The sequence below is a fragment of the Coturnix japonica genome, chromosome 5 (genome assembly GCF_001577835.2).
Source record: "Coturnix japonica isolate 7356 chromosome 5, Coturnix japonica 2.1, whole genome shotgun sequence".
NCBI classification, from domain to species: domain Eukaryota; kingdom Metazoa; phylum Chordata; class Aves; order Galliformes; family Phasianidae; genus Coturnix; species Coturnix japonica.
Window position 1 is genome coordinate 53,655,445 of NC_029520.1, and position 15,971 is coordinate 53,671,415.

At 45.1% G+C, this 15,971-nt stretch overlaps 1 long non-coding RNA gene across 1 annotated transcript; it reads right to left on the reverse strand.

Annotated features, from left to right (window-relative positions):
- Positions 1–9,350: 9,350 nt before the first annotated feature.
- On the reverse strand, positions 9,351–14,013 carry LOC116653536. The gene is made up of 2 exons (XR_004307590.1): positions 13,604–14,013; positions 9,351–10,882 (listed from the first exon to the last, which is right to left on the reverse strand). It is a non-coding gene; the product is annotated as an uncharacterized LOC116653536 (long non-coding RNA).
- Positions 14,014–15,971: the final 1,958 nt, after the last annotated feature.

The window sequence follows — 15,971 nt, forward strand, 5'->3', positions numbered from 1 at the left end:
TTTCTTTCTGGAGATGGGAGATGGACAAAGATTTACTACAAGTATTCCTTTCCATGCCAAGGGAATGGATACACATTAGTAACCTGACAGAAAAGATGAATTCTCTGGTGCCACTGCTGCTGTCCACTGTCCAATCTTCCTTTATAATTAATTAGCTGTCAGATCTGCTAAAACTCAAATAATGGATTACTGGAATGTGAGGCAAATTGGCCCTGAAATTAAGACCCAGGTCTGGGATGGTCTTCTTCCTGACCTTGCAACTCTCATTATTGATTTTGAGTAATTTCTACCTATTGAAGAGAAAAAAGAATAAGGTGGAAGGAAAGAAAAAGAGGCTTTTCAAAGGACTTGACGCCAGGTATGTTCATAAGGATCTTCTGCGTAGGGCACTGAGCTCTCTAAACTACTTGAGTAAACTAACCCTACTGAATTATGTACTGCTCATCTGTTTCTAAGCTTCAGAATGGAGATAAGGACCTGGACTGATTCTATGTCCTTAGCACTTTACTGAAAGCAAAATATAAGTTGAATAACTTGACTTAATAAATAAAACAATTCAAGTTTATCTTGATTGCCAAGACTTTAATAAAACCAAGGATTTCTATGGGAAAAAATACAACGTATGTAGGCCTACATTCACATCAACTGTCATAAGCTTCTTTATTATGGGACCAGATCATTTATTAAACTTGAATTTATGTAATTAATCTCTGTTTAGTCTCAGCATAAATATCTTTACACCTCAGTTTGATGCCAAGAACACACGGCCCAGCCTGACTGGCTTCTGAGAGCTAAACACAGGAGAGATGTGGCACTGGTGCCTCTGCCCTGTCCCGCTGGTGATTGCCGTGTCTTCCTCCTCCCACTGCCCTGCTCATCTGCTGCCACTGGAGATGTTTCCTGGGTAAGCATGACATAAAGCACCGCTATTTTTAGATAGCAGGATGTCTACCAATGCAAAAGCAAGTGCTCACAGAGGAAACCTGGCTGTAGCAGCAATGGGTTTCCTGATGTGCTCTGAATCAATTGGTTTCAGCATTCTCTCAGTAATTTGGACAGCTTGGTGCTGTGCAGAAGGCCTGTGATGTAATACACCTGAAATTTGTTATACTTCATGGGCTCTGCTCCTGGGGAACAGATAAAAGAACAAGGCAAACCTTGAAGTGAGGAAATATCCAAAATATGGAACTTTGACTCTTGGTGTGATTTATAACAGGTCACAGGAGGACCTGCAGTATGGCCATAGCAGCTCAGGCACAGCTGACATGTCAGAGCCTACAGTTACTTTAGGAAGCACAAATTCATCTGAAATGCTGTGTCAGAGCATCCTGCTGAGTTCCCTCTCCTGCACAGAAGCCCAACACCAGGCACACTGCATTGGAACTGCCCATCTCAGAAAGCAGCCTCTGCTACACTAACACCTCATGCAGTGCTCTGCACTCTTGTTTCGGGAGGAACTGCGTTTGATCCTGTAAAACAAATGGTCTCCTAAGAGCATGTTCTGCTGGCACTGAAGCACAGACATTCTCCTGTCTGCTCTGCCAGAATCACTCTGCTTACAGCACACAGAGCTGGTGAAGCCAGGAAAGGAGCCTGGCTGAGCGAGGTGCACCAAGGCCAAGTGCCACCTGGGCAGGGTGGAGCTGGGGGTGCATTCCTTGTGCTGTTGGTGTGAATAGGGCTGCATGGCTACTGCTCCCTCTGCTCCAATAAGGGACACAAAGCCACAATCCTGCTATGGGAAGGCAGTGAGGGATCTTCTGGATGGATCAGAAGCATCCACTTAGTCAAATAGCTGCACGCTAGCTGGCTTGATGGAAACTAGCTGTGGCACTACAGGACAGGAGAAGATGGCTTTTCATGAATAAATGAAATGCATGAGCGATGCTTCCTTAAAAAAAAAAAAGAAAAAAGGATAAAAATAGAATCTGAAATGTGAATTCTGCATCACGCAGCTCGCAGGCTCGGGAGGTGTGTCCTGGCAGAGCTAACAGTGCAGCTCTGACATGGACAGCTTGAACAGGCTTCCCTGGGAGGGAAGGGGTGAGATCATGGGTGGGGAGGGATCCTGAATGAACTGAGCAGTCAACAACCAGAGCTAATAAAGACACCTTTACTATCCATGTGGAGGGTTATGTCAGTATGCTATATTTGCTTTAGAAGGCAACGGTCTGTTTTCTGTTATTTAAAGAAGATATAAATAAATCAAATGACAGTTAAATTCCATGATTCTATGATTACTTCCTCTGCTTTTTCCCAGATCCTAGGTCTGGAAGTCCCAGCAGACATTATGGACTTAGCAGTTGCTCTTTTTTCAGTGGGTCTCCAGGCCTAGTGGAGCCAAACTCAGAACACTGTGGGGATGGGGACCCCAGCTGGGGTCCTGGTGGGGTGAGGCATCACATAGCCCAGGGGTGGCCCAGCCCCACTACCCTGCCAGCTGCTCCCCTCTCCTCCACCCACCAGCACAGGCACAGTTTTTCCTTAGCTCTAGTCTAAACGTAGGCTCCCACTTTAAAGCCAGGACTCAGCAAAAGCTCCAGGACATTACAGGTGCCCCAAAGTCTCAGAATTCCCACTGGTATTCAACTGAAACTCTTGTAGGTGCACAGAACTCCGTTGCCTCCCTCTAGCCTGTGCTGCTCAGCCAAGTGTGTCATTAGCAGGAGCTCAGGCTTTGTGCTCACACCCAAATTCCAGGTAAAAGCTCAGGCCTGAGCACAGGATGTGCTGTTTCCAACCCACTTCAGAAGTTCTTCATCACTTGTCTCCCAGCACACACTGATGCTGAGAAGATATCAAGCTCTCAGAATATTCTTTCTAACTTTCAAAAGCTTTCAGTCTTTAAAAACATCATTGTCTTTATTTCCTAAGACCTCTCGGTGTGATAGCCTTGGTTTTCAAAGCAAGACAGGAGGAATTCCTGGGCAGTGCCAATTACCTAACTGCATCTTAACCACTCTTTTCAATAGTTGATAGTATAAGAAGCTTTATCCTCAGAGCTGTAGTGCACACAACGAAGATACTGGAGGTGATTCAGAGAGATAATACAGAAATATAGAATGCTGGCAATCTGGACACGTCTTTTTTGAGAACATATGGAAAAAAACAACAACAACAAAGTTAAGAAGAAATAAGAATGGAAACATAAGTGAGACTAGAAAAAGAACAAACACTGCAGTTGTTTACCAAACAGATGGAAGAGAATTGTTACACTCCTGGACACCCAGGCCAGACAGACAGTGCATCTCACAGATGATTACTGGTGTGCCTTTGTGATGTTGTACTCCAATGGGATCACTGAGATAAACCACTAACAACAGTAATAATAATAATTGATTGCATTCATTTATTTTTAATCCATATCTATCTGTAGATCTAGGACTTACTGTGCTAGTGAGATGGCAGAGGCAGGTGTGGGTGTTAAGAGGTGTATCAGGGAGGAGGAGAAGGAGGAGGAGGAGGAGGAGGGCCATAGGGAAGCTCTGCCAGCAGGAAGCATCTGTATAAGGTCAACTCAGAATGGGGTAACCACGTTCTTCCAGTGGCCAGGTCTGCAAGTTCAGGACAAAAAGAAGAAATCCCGCCCAGCTCAGTCATTGTCACCTGTGGTCAGGATCACTTTCCTCTTCTCTAAGTGCAAAATCTCATCAGGAAAATGTAAAACTGTTCTGAAAATCACATCTTTTCCCTGATGTTGCCTTTCTGGAGCGTCAGCTCTTAAGTGCAGTAAGTGGCACCGCTTCAAGAGAGCTCTTCTTTCCTTGGGCACATCTTGGTTTTATGACATTGGAATGTCCAGGTCCTTGCTGTACTCTTTAGCACATGTAATATCAATATGCCTTGTAATCTAATATTTTATTAAAGAATTTGGGGTCATGGTTCCCAGTAAGTGCTGCTTGCATTTTTTTCCCCCTTAAATACATTAAAATAAAATTCAATTGAAATTAAAACAATATAGAAGTTACTAAAAAATCCCCATAAGCGGAGTCTCGATTTCTATGGCTATTACCTCATTTTACACTTCAGACTTATCTTTGGGTGACAGGAAGCCAAAATTCTGAAATGGTTTAATTAGACTGAAAATCATGTTTAACAAAGTTCTGCTGAAGAAATATAAGCAAATGTTTTTAACTTCCCCGAGAACTGGATGTATAAAGTTGAGGACGAATTATGCTGTGCGTATTATGACCATCTGTAAGAACACGGCTGACACTGGAATAAATGCAATCCCTTTTTGCACCATTTCAGAAGTGACCCCAAAGATTCCTTCCACCCCCAACAAGGATTTTTGCAAAGCAATATCTACACTCATCCTTTCCAGACAAAACATGGTGAAGTGCAGTGTTAGCCACGGCCTGGACAGCATGCACAGCGGTGCATCACACTGAAACACTGTGGGAAAGCAGAGCTGACAGGTGAAAGGCAAAGCAAACTCCAATTTGAAGTCCACAGGAGGTTCATGGAATGGCAGCAAAGCAAAGCAATGAAAATCATCATCAAAATGTCAGAGATGTGGTTTGTTTTTGGGCGGTTCTGTATGAAGGTTTCTGGCGCAGCCTGGTACCAATGGGGCAGGGCTGGGGGGTGCGAGGGGGCACAATGTGTCCAAAGGCAACAAAGGTGGAACAGCCTGCACAGCCGGGCAGGGCAAGAGGAGGCAAAGAAGGGATTTCATGTCTGCATCTGGTTACATGAAGGAATGGAGAAGAGACAAACTGCTCTCGATTTCCACTGTGGAAGGAAAATGGACACGGGATGCAAAAAGGGAAAATCGTGCCGTGTCTGTGGAAAAGAATGCTTTGTCATGGAAATAGATAAGCACGTTATCCAGAGAGAAACTGTGAAGAGTGAGGATTTGTGTGCTATACGTACAGGGTAAATCGGATTAAAATCAGAGAAGTTTTAACTTGAGTTTTTGAGCCCAATCTGTGAGCGGTGCAGTCTGACGGGCAGAGGGCGGCCATTGCTCAGGGGAGGACGGCAGCTCCAGGGAGACTGGAAGAAAACTGCACCAAATGCTCATCAGCTTTCCATGGGCCTCCCTGAACTGCCTGGTAGGCAGAACTGGATCTGGTAATGCCTCTGTTCCTCTCAATTATCTTCTGAATACTCCAACATTCTTTATACTTATATCTTATCCACGTGTATTACAATTATTGTCTGCACTCTCTGCCTCTAAAGTATTCCTTCCAACCCCTTTCACACCTAATAAATATCATTACATCTGTCCTCTCCAGAAATCCCTCATGCCTGCTGTACTCATGCCTGCTGTTCTGGGTATGCTTTTATGAGAGCTGCAGCTTCTATTATTTCCATCATTTCTGAAACCAGTTGTCAATCCCAGTGCTAAAGAAAGAATAGCAGTAAAGAGCTGGGATTGGAGATACAGGCTTCTCTCAGAAGTGCTTTTGCAATTTGATGGCCAATCTCTATTGCAGCATGAACACAAGCATTCAGAAAGCTGTGGCATGAAGACACAGTCATACAGTGAGATGGAGACAGCAGTGCCAACTTTTGCCATTGCTGGTGTTGATTTGAGCCCTGCTTCATAGCTCCTGGAGTGTGACAGCTCTGCTCAGTCAGCCTCAAACCTGTATGTGCAAACAGCGCAGGGCTTCAGTGAATCACTGCTCACTTTTAGTTGCAGGTATCTCAGCTAGAAGAAGAAGCAAGAGTTGTTTTTTAAAGAGGGTGGGGAAAGTAGAGCTTATGATCATGCTGAAGGAACTGAAAATAGTGGCGAGTGCTTTGTCTTCAGCTGCAGTTCTTGTTAGTGATAAGTACATCCTTGATTTAGAAGCTGCTCCTCTGGTTCCCAGGGAGCCAGATAAATGAAAGCGATACAGAGAAAATGCTCCGCTGTGTAATGCCGTGTTTAGGATCATTAGTGCAAGCAGCAGGGCTGCCCTTAAGGGAAACACAGACAGGGGGTGGGGGCTGTGGGGAGCCCTGCCAAAGGAGCTTGGAGGTAGCAGGGACGAGATCCCTGTATGTCTATGCAGGAATAATGGGAAGCTGGAAATTACAAGAGAACTTTAATTGTTAGGGAACTGAGAGCCTCGTGCTTGATAGGAGCTGGTCTGAGATGAGTTCCCAGCTGCTCAGACCAGGACACCAAACCCGGTGCTGGCGGCTCTGCCCTGTGCTGCAGTGCCCCTGGGTGGGGGGCAGAGCTGTCCCCTGGCTGCACACTGGGGGGCAGCAAGGCAGAGGGAGGGAGTGGAAAATATTTAAGCAAAATTGGTTTATTTTCAGAGAAATGTCAAATATGCAAATATTTCCATTATCCCCAGTGCACCTTCCGAAGCTGCAGGTGGGACAGCACGTTTGGCAGGCAGCCTCTGCTCTCTGCTCTGCACGGGGCTGTGGGGCAAACCCCTGTTCTGCACCACTGTCATGTCCTGGAGTTGAGGTGGGATGATAGATGAGTTCTCTGGTAACAAAACACAACATCCCACTAAAATAGCTGCTTAAAGAAGTTTGTTTCAAAGGTAATCTTTCTGTTTAAGTGCAGCTCTGCTGGATAAGTGTTGGTTGGTCACACTCTGGGGCTGTTTGTCCACAAGAAGTGAAGGAAAGACATGGGGGGGTTTTGGCTGGGGACTGCCAGAGGGTTGACATCGGAGCTGGCTCTCAGCAAGGATCACAGCATTAGCTGGGGAACACTACCATACTTACTGCTTATTCCAAATACAACGTGGATAACTGGCTCCTGTGGATGATGCTTCTGGTTACAGATATGCTTTTTCCCCAGGCTATTATTTGCTCATCACCCTCCCCTCCTAGAAATTATGTATTTCTGCTATTGAAAGGAAAGGATATATCATGCTGCAAGCCAGGTGCCACACAGAACAACAAGAAACACCTCAACAACTCCAGCTAGAAACAAACCAAGAGAGCTTTTGTTTGTCATTGTTTTTAGCATACATTAGGTGTGAACAGTGAGCGCCGTTTAATTGCAGCACTGGGTGCAGGACTCAGAAATGCTGTGCTGAACATTATCAGTTCCACGGGAAACAGATGGAAATAGGCTGTGAAAAAATGCTGTGCAGAGCAGAGAAATGGCCTAGAAAGTGTGAAAAAAAAGCCCTCAGAAATAGCACATTTGTAAGTTCTTCATATTGTTTGATTTGTTTACACTTCAGTTTATATACAATGAGACCAGACAGGGCTGTAAGAGCTGCTGATGGTTCCTGACAACAGTTTAATAATGGACTGATGTCAGATTTAGTGCTGATGGAAGGAAGAGCTTAGTTGTATTTCCTCATTGATTGTAGCCATAATTATAGAGTTGCTCATTTGTTTTTTTCACCTACTTAACTTCAATGTTATTTTCTGTGTTGTTTACTAAGACCTGGAGCTTTCCTGTTTATGGCTGTTCTTCTGCCCAGCAAGCAGCCCACCGTCGTGCACAAGAGCTCATTCTATTCTATCGTGGTCATCAAGATGCAGTTCCCATACGAGGAACCAAAACTAGGGAATAAATCCAAATCCAGGAGGGACATGGGAAGAGAGGAGGGCCAAAAAGGAACAAGTGACCTCAGCACAACTCTGGCACAGAAGACTTGACTGAAACATGTTCTCTAAACACTTGTAGTTAATTAGATCTTGAGTTTTGTGCTGTTTGCCAAGACCCAGCAGCTTCGTGCTGCTTCACAACTTGGGTGCCAAGTGTCCAGCAGCAGTAAAGTGATGGTCTGATGCTCCTTGTTGGGCTTTTGGTTACAGTTCTTAGTGGCACAAGTAGAAGAAACAAGATTTCAGGCTTCCCTGCTTGTTCTCAGCCTCCTGGGAGGACCAAGCCTTTGCAAGGGCTGCCAGCACCTCATCCTGCTGGTTGGTTTTACTCTGTGGCTCCAGAAGAGCTTCTGTGCCTTCCTACATGTTCTGAAAATGTATTTTTACACTTGGCTTTTGCAGGGGTACCCTGCTCTGTTCTGGGCCCCCTGAGCTGCCCCAGCACAGCAGGAGGGACATACAGCACTGGGAGGGCACTCCATTCCTGCTCTGTGTGTCTCTGTGTGTCCAGCAGACTCAGGTCTCTTACAACAGGCAGGTTCCCCAGAGATGCAGCCCCCTGCACCTGGTCCTATCTGCAGTCCCTAGGCCTGGCTGCATTGCAGAACAGTTGAGACAAGAATTTCCTCCTTTACCCCAGCTGTGTCTTCAGGATTTCATAAAATATATATATACACACCTATCTTTTTTCAAGGCCACTTTCCAATGAAGGTAGAGAGGAAAAATGACGGTGTAAATTGCTCTTCTGTTTTTAATTTTGGAAGTGTCTTATGCGTTTAATCTCAAATTAGGGAATAAATCAGCCCTGATCAGCCTCCTGCAAAGCTCTGCACTGTGCACAGCGGGCCAGGAATGCTGCCCTGAGTCCAGAGACAAGGGCACAAACACTGCTGTGTATAACCCATGTGTCAGCCACAGGAGCGGGACCCCACATGGGCCTGCTCTGCCCCAGGCAGGAGTACCGAGAGCTGCTGAGAATTGCTTTGGCTCATGCTAAGATGCTGCATGCTGCAGCTTCATTTCTCCTTGGCTTTTATTAATACGGAGTATTTATCCATCCCTGCAGCAGGAGCAAAAGTTCAAAATAGTATATATATTTTATGAGCAATATTTTTAATGCTTTTTAATAAAACAAAAAAAGAAGGCTGCAGACTCAAATGCCCTTCGTTAAGTTACAGCATATACAAACAGAAAGCTTAGAGCAGAAACATTTTGCATTTGGAATCACTAGTACATTACCATGCGATTGGCCAGGCTGCTAAAACACACCATTCTCTTGGATAAGAGCAGCACTGCACTGCCTGTGGAGGAAGCAGATTGATTGCTTTCTTGGGTGATAAAAACAAGTGTACTTTTGCACTGCTACAACCTACTTGCATTAATCCCTGGTGCAAGTGTGTGTGGGAGAGAACCATAGCCAGATGGGACGTGGCTGTGGCTGGTATCTCAGCTACAACACAGCAACAATGGCAGCCCAACACTGCCCACCCCAGCACATAACTGTCCCATGTGAGGAGCAGCAGCGCTCTCATTCCCACTCCGTGTTGGTGCAGAGCAGTGCTGGTGGCAGAGGAGCGCTGCTTGCAGCCAGCAGAGCGTGGAGATACCTCCAGGTTGCTCATGTTTGCTTGGAAACCCATGCCAGATTGCAGGGCTCCAGGCACTGTATGAACGTAAAGAAAGCATATGGCTGGTTCTTTATCTGTTTCACAGTCCTGCTCCTGATACAGCTCAACACATGTGAGCAAGCAGAAGAAAAGACTCCAGGATAAAAAGCAGTCATTTTCTAACAGAAAACGCATGCGAGTGGAGAAAATACACAACAAAAATGGTTTTAAAGCACTGTTATTGATAGCACTGAGCATGATAGAACCTTATGGATTGTAAACGCTGACAAAGGGGCTCCAAACAACTCTTCAGCGCAGTAATAGTGACAGCAGAGTCAATAGCATCAACCGTCTCCCAGCAATGCCCTCAGCAGCACGCCATGATCAATCCCTATCAGTCACCTCCTCTTCCTGCTACCAGCCAGGCTGGGCTTTGGGGTGAGCTGGGCAGCAGTTGGGGGTCCACAATGTGCCAAAATACAGCACTCACAAAAACCCACCTCCCCCACGCAGCCCATATCCTCCTGTGTGATACTTCATTCTATAGCCCCCTCGAGCACCTCACAGCACCACTGCTTCCCAGCACCCCCACTGCCACATCAATTCATTTAATCTGTATTCAGAGCCATTCTCTGGAAAGAAGTCAGCTGTTTAACGCCGATTCTTTTGCTTCAGTACCAATTTTGACATTAGAACTGTGCAGTGATTAGTGTTTTCTGTACTGTACACAGGTGGGGTAAAGCAGTCTCTTGGTGCAGCACAGTGCAACAAGAAACAAGCTGGAAGAAAGGAGAAGCACAGCGATGAAAACACCTTGAGCAGTGAGTGGGAGGGATTAATCCTTACACTTTGAACCAAGTTGATTTAGTTTTATTATTAAACAAAGTGGCTGTTCGTTCCATAAAGCACCACCTGCTAAGGAACTTCAGAAAAATCCATACAGAGAAGGAGGATTTTAGTTCCTCTGAGATGGTTTTTTCTCTTAGCAAGTGTGTGTAAAGTATATATTGTGAAGGAGAAAGAATGAATTAAAGGAAGATTACTTATTACCAGTCTCATTAACAAAACTGGTTAAAACAGCTCTTTGCTTGAAACCAGGGTACATCTCCAGCAGAGCACTGCACACACACGGGGATGCTGTCAGCCACCAACAGGCATTTAGTTACACTGGTAAGTGTCACAGTGCCCAACTGCTGGGCTTTGGATATCTTCAAGGATGTTCCCTCCACCACCTCTGTGCAACCCATGGCAGCATTTGACTCACTCCAAAGAAGTCTATAACATTAATTTCCTGCACTCCAGTGCCTCCTGCCCTGCTCCGGGCACCACGAGGAACCTGGCTTCTGTTCCTTTGTCATATTATTGTGTACAAATACAGGAATGGAGAAGATCCTCTTGAGCCTTCTCATGAGCACTCACAGCGTATGTTCTCTTCTACTTCCTGATGATGTCTATAGGCTCTCCCAGTTCACCACCCTTCAGCATCATGATATTCCACAGGTAACACACCTGTGCTATTCTTTATGGAAATCACCTGTAAGTTCAACATCCAGATGCTCTTGTGCACAAGTTCCAGCCTGTAACTTCTGGAAATGACTGTGCTGTATAATAATATGCCACACATTAGGCCTGTGGCCTTTGTTATGGAAGCACATTTTGATGGCTTGTGTTCTCCACCAGCCCCACATCCACACACCACATCCCACAACCTTGGGGCACTGGATGGGGCAGCTGCTCCCACAGAATCCAGAAGTCTGAAAAAAGTTGTGAACAAAACACGGTCAAATGTTGTCCACATCTACATACATTAAATAAACACTCTTACATCAAGGCATTCATCTTCATGACAGCCTGCAGCAAAGGCTGCACATGACAATTGAGAATTACAAAACTCATCTCGCCCTCAAGAAGGCAGCTCTATCAGACCCCATAGACCCAACATCAGTCAGCTCACACCCAGAGACAGTTGAGAAGGGGATGGATAAAAGGGCATTAAGGCTCAGATCCACACACAGCTATAGCTATATGCAATTTCATTTCACAGAAATGCTCTTTGCATTGAATCTTCCCCTGAATTGCCACTCTACATAGGATACATCTCGTAACTACCCAAATGTGAATGGAATGAAGGGGAATTGAAGCTGTTCTGAAGCCCTCCATCAAGCTGCAGGTGACATGATGTTCTCACAAATCACATTCCCACATTGAGAGGATGCTTCTCAACCCACCCGAAAATAGAGCCAAGAGCCAGAGCCAACACACGGGATGGTTTATGGCTCCTGAAGCTTTTACAGTTACAGCTTTGTGGTATGACATTACTCACATGTTCCCCCTCTTTATGCCTTGTATTTTACAAAGGAGCCTGAGACAGCTGAACAATCCCTCTTCTAACCTGTCTCCAGGAATATTTAATGCTTTAAGACATGGCAGAGTGTTTCAGGGCTCCCTGGGCTGGGATGCAGAGCCCATCTTGGCACTGCATCACACAGCAGTCCACCCAAAAGCCATCAGAACACGCTTTGGGCCACCCTCACTGAGCAGGGCTGGGACATGGCGACCTCCAGACAACCCATCCAAACCTCATCTGTCATCACCCACCTGATGCGCACCTGCAAAACCCAAAGAGGGATCTCCAACTCATTATTCTGAAGAATTAAATGCTAATATTTATTAGAGGCAGAGGACTTCCCCAGACAGCAAGGCGTGAGTGCTGGTCTAACACCACTGGCCCCTTGCACAGAATGGACCTTCCTGGTTTGCAAACCTGCTTTCACCTCAGGCTCCATAGGGAAGCAGCTGGATGGTTGAACACATGGAATTAGCTTAATTACACTGCAGGTCTGCAAGTTGTTTGAATAGAACTAGTGGATAAATGAATTGTTTTCCTCCTCCCACCCCAGACAAACTTCTGCAGGAAAAATGTGTTGGTTTTTTGTTGTGTTTCTCCTTGACAAGAGTCAGACAGCATTACACAAACAGAAATAGAAGCAGCCTCCGCTTTCTCCTTTGCCTTTCTTCTTGAAGACTAAAGCTCTCTCCCAGCTTTAACATCAGCAGTTTGGGAAGAACTATTACTGGAAGCGGCTTCTTCCCATCTGTCGGCACTTGACAGACTCCCAACTTTGCCAGTATCTGAAAACACTTAATTTTAAGAGGAAAACATTTCAAGTTAGAAGTACCGTGTTTGATTATTCAATTAGAAATTACAGTGTTCTTCCCCATATATTAAAAATAAAATACATAAGGGGAGTCCACTTCCCCCTTTACTTTTCAATTCAGAACAACATGAAGGGGAACATCTGAGTGTTTGCTACTGAATTTTGCTTTTACTTTCAAAAAAAATGTGGAAAAAGACCAAAACCAACAACTCAGACCACAACTTTTCCATTTAAAATACACTGACAGATTTCCTCACCGCCTACAAGTTATTCAGACCTGCAGGTAAAGGTGGATATTCCAGCTACATTGTTTCTTCAGCCTCTGTTTGTGTTCTTTAATAAACCTCCTTTTTTCCCCATCTTTCCTCTATATTCTGCTTTCAATGCAGTTCCTTTCAGCCACACTGCCTGCCTGGTTTTTCCTCCTAGTGTTCATTCCCAAGGCTTTATACCCTCCTGCTCCCTGAGCCCAATGAAACCAGAGGCTGTTTGCTTTGTCTATCATCTCTAGCTCTCTCATTAGATCTCTTTATCAGAGAGAGAATTCCTCCACTTGATACACCGTCTCCTTTGACAATGATACTTTGTACCCTCTGGATCCTCATCTGCCCTCCTACAACAGCAGACACCAGCAACATCTTCCATCTCTTGAGCAAAACCTTTCCCTGGCATTTAGAGCTTTTCTCAGTCAAAATTGTTCTTGCATTGAGCATTTCTTACACATTTGTTCCTTTCACTTCACAGCAGCAGTGTAACACTAAAGGTTGCTTTCTATACAGGTGTGTTTAAATGTACATAAGTGGTATATATACTTATGTCTGTATGCATACAGATACTGGTTTGTTCTATGCATAATAGAGGCACAGATACAAATACTGCGCATGTGTATATATAACAAGTCTTTGTTACTGTAACATTCAGGCACCAGAAATCCATATAATAATTGCTTAAGTCACAACTGAGAAGCAAAGATAGAAGATGCTGCCAAGCATCTTAGCTTAGTTACAACAAGGCAATGTGGTTAGGAATGCTGTCAGTGCCCTTCTAAACAATACTATAGTAATGTCTTGAGAAATCTGATTTAGGAACCTTGGGTACCACAGTCAGATGATTGCATTGTTAAATTCTAAAGGAAAAAGAGAAGAGAAATATCCATTTCTCCTTGATGTTAAAGCCAATGACTGTGATGCAGTGGAAAACACAGCAAAGACAGCAGGGCAGCAAGGTCCTAGAGCTGCAGCAAGTGAGGATATGCTCAAATGCAACAGCTATGAGCACAAAAATGAAGGGGGGGGATAAGGGGGGAAAGCTGCTTACCTTTAGAAGGCCTCAAGTAGGCAGGAATATCCAACAAAGGCCCCTTACCTCCACTATCAGCACTTAAATGAGGCCCCTGGGCTGGCCTTGCCTTCCCACCAGTTGCTCCATCAGTGCTTCAGGCTGTGACTCGGCATTTCTGCTACAACAACAAACCTCTGTGCTCTGTTAGCAAACCTCTCAGTGTAACGAATGACAACAGTGACCTGGTCCTGTAAATCAGAGTTTTTCACAGCAGAGCATGGGAAACCAGAAAAGCGACAACATCATCCTCTCCGAATGTCAATGCCAGCTCAGCAGCACTTCTCCTCATACAGAGCACAGTCAGGGGGCATTTCTGCATCACTCCCAGTGCCTGAAGGGAGCTCCTTGCCTGGGAGATTGCTCAGAGTCTGCTGTGATGCACCTCACTGTGCTCCAGAAATGGAGCCAGCAGCTGGATATTTACTGTTTTGGTCTTTGACCCGGAATCATGTCTGTTTTTTAATCCCTTTGTAACTTTTCCAAAGACAGCTGCTTTTGATTCGAAAGCAGCATATCACTACTGGAACAAAGCAGGTATTTGTTAATAGCTGTGATGAAAGCAAAATGGGGGTGAGAGCTCCGGCAGCACAGATCAGCTTAGGCTGTCTGTGTAGAGCTGTGTGCAGATAACCTGGGTCTGTAAGAGTGAACTTCAGCAGGGACACCAACAGGAACAAACCCAGTCACAAGGCTGTCAAGGAGCAATCACTGCCTGAAAGCAGAGGATATTTAGCAGAAGTCAGGTCAGGAATTAATATGTAAGGATTAATATGCTGAGGAAGAAACAAAGATCATGGAATCACAGAATGGCCTGGGTTGAGAAGGACCATAATGATCATCTTGTTTCAACCCCCTGCTATGTGCAGGGTCATCAACAACTAAAATGGGAAGAAGTAACCTGTGGCAAGGAAACAGAATGGATATGCATGCCCAGAATCCCTCTGAGCAGAGCATGTTATCTACTGATAATGTAATGAGAAATAAAGTATATGTCAAACAAGAGGACCCCAGCAGCACGAGCTCAGTATCCAGCCAAGTAAGGAAGCTCCCAGCAGGTGACTGCTGAGCAAACCAGTAACAGCAGAATTCAATTCGTGCACCAGCCACCTGAACAAGGAGCACAGATGTGGTCAGACCTCTGTCCTCTTTAAAACAAGGGCAATGACAGGCAAGGACTGAGAAACTCCAGAGAAGTATTAGCGATTATTGCTAATCACCGAGCAGTGGTGCGATGTACTGGAAAACAGGAGCAGAGTCAATATTACACAGATCTTCAGCAAGAGAAACAACCAGGAGTAAAAATCAGTGAACTTAGTTTTACTTCCCAGAAGAACCGCGAAAAGTCAGCATGATAAATTAGGCACAGCTTGGTCTTAATGAATCACATCAAACCAATCTATTTTCTTCCACATAAGACAGTAACAACCTCATGATTTCTAGCTAAGAGCCGCCCAATAGAGTTTCAAAAGCCTCACCACAATCCAAATACCCCACACAGTGTTCTCCCAGACAGACAGGAGAAGTGTGGTCTAAAATACAGCAGCATAATGTTTAGAAGTGCACAAAAACCTCTACAGCATAAAGCAAGAACAATGTATGACAAGAGCATGTGTGCCTGGAAACTGTACTCATAGAAAGGTTATTAACATTCATTACCACGAGGAGGGCTGCATCTGCACAGGTTGGCCAAGGACAGCTTTTTTAGCAGCCTGGGTCTCCTAAACATCACAGCAACAATATAGGACAGGTTGTAAATATACTGGAGGGCTGCCCAAAGCAGCAGCAATTCTGCCACGCAAGGACTGGAAAGATAGGAATCCATCAGATGAAAAATGCTCTGAGTACAGCACTTAGGAAGAATCTACATTCATACGGCGCAGAAAATGACATTGGCTATAACTGAAACATACTGAATCAGCAATACCATGCAGCTGTGAGAAATAGCCTCTGACCTAAGCACTACCTGGGAGAAGAGAAATAAATTCTCCACTCCAGTCAGTGTTGGGGGGGGTTGGCTGGGGGAGGGGTGGGTATCTGATTTTTGTGCTGCACCTGTAGGGAGAGGCTGGTCAGCTTGAGGCTGTAGGGAAACCAACTCCAGGAGAACATCTGGAAAAGCTCAGCTTATAGGAGAGTTCCGGGGGATGTGGTTAATGACTGTCAGCTACTTGAAAAGCTGGCAAGAAACATTAAGTAATTCAATTATTATTTTTTGCTCATCATGCATGGTATAAGGAAGGTAAACATGGGCAAACAGCACACAGGGAAGCTTTGTGATGCCGGGAAGGATGCAGCCCTGCAGTGGGCTTCCAGGGGGGTCTGCAGGGCTGCTGTCACTGGGGCT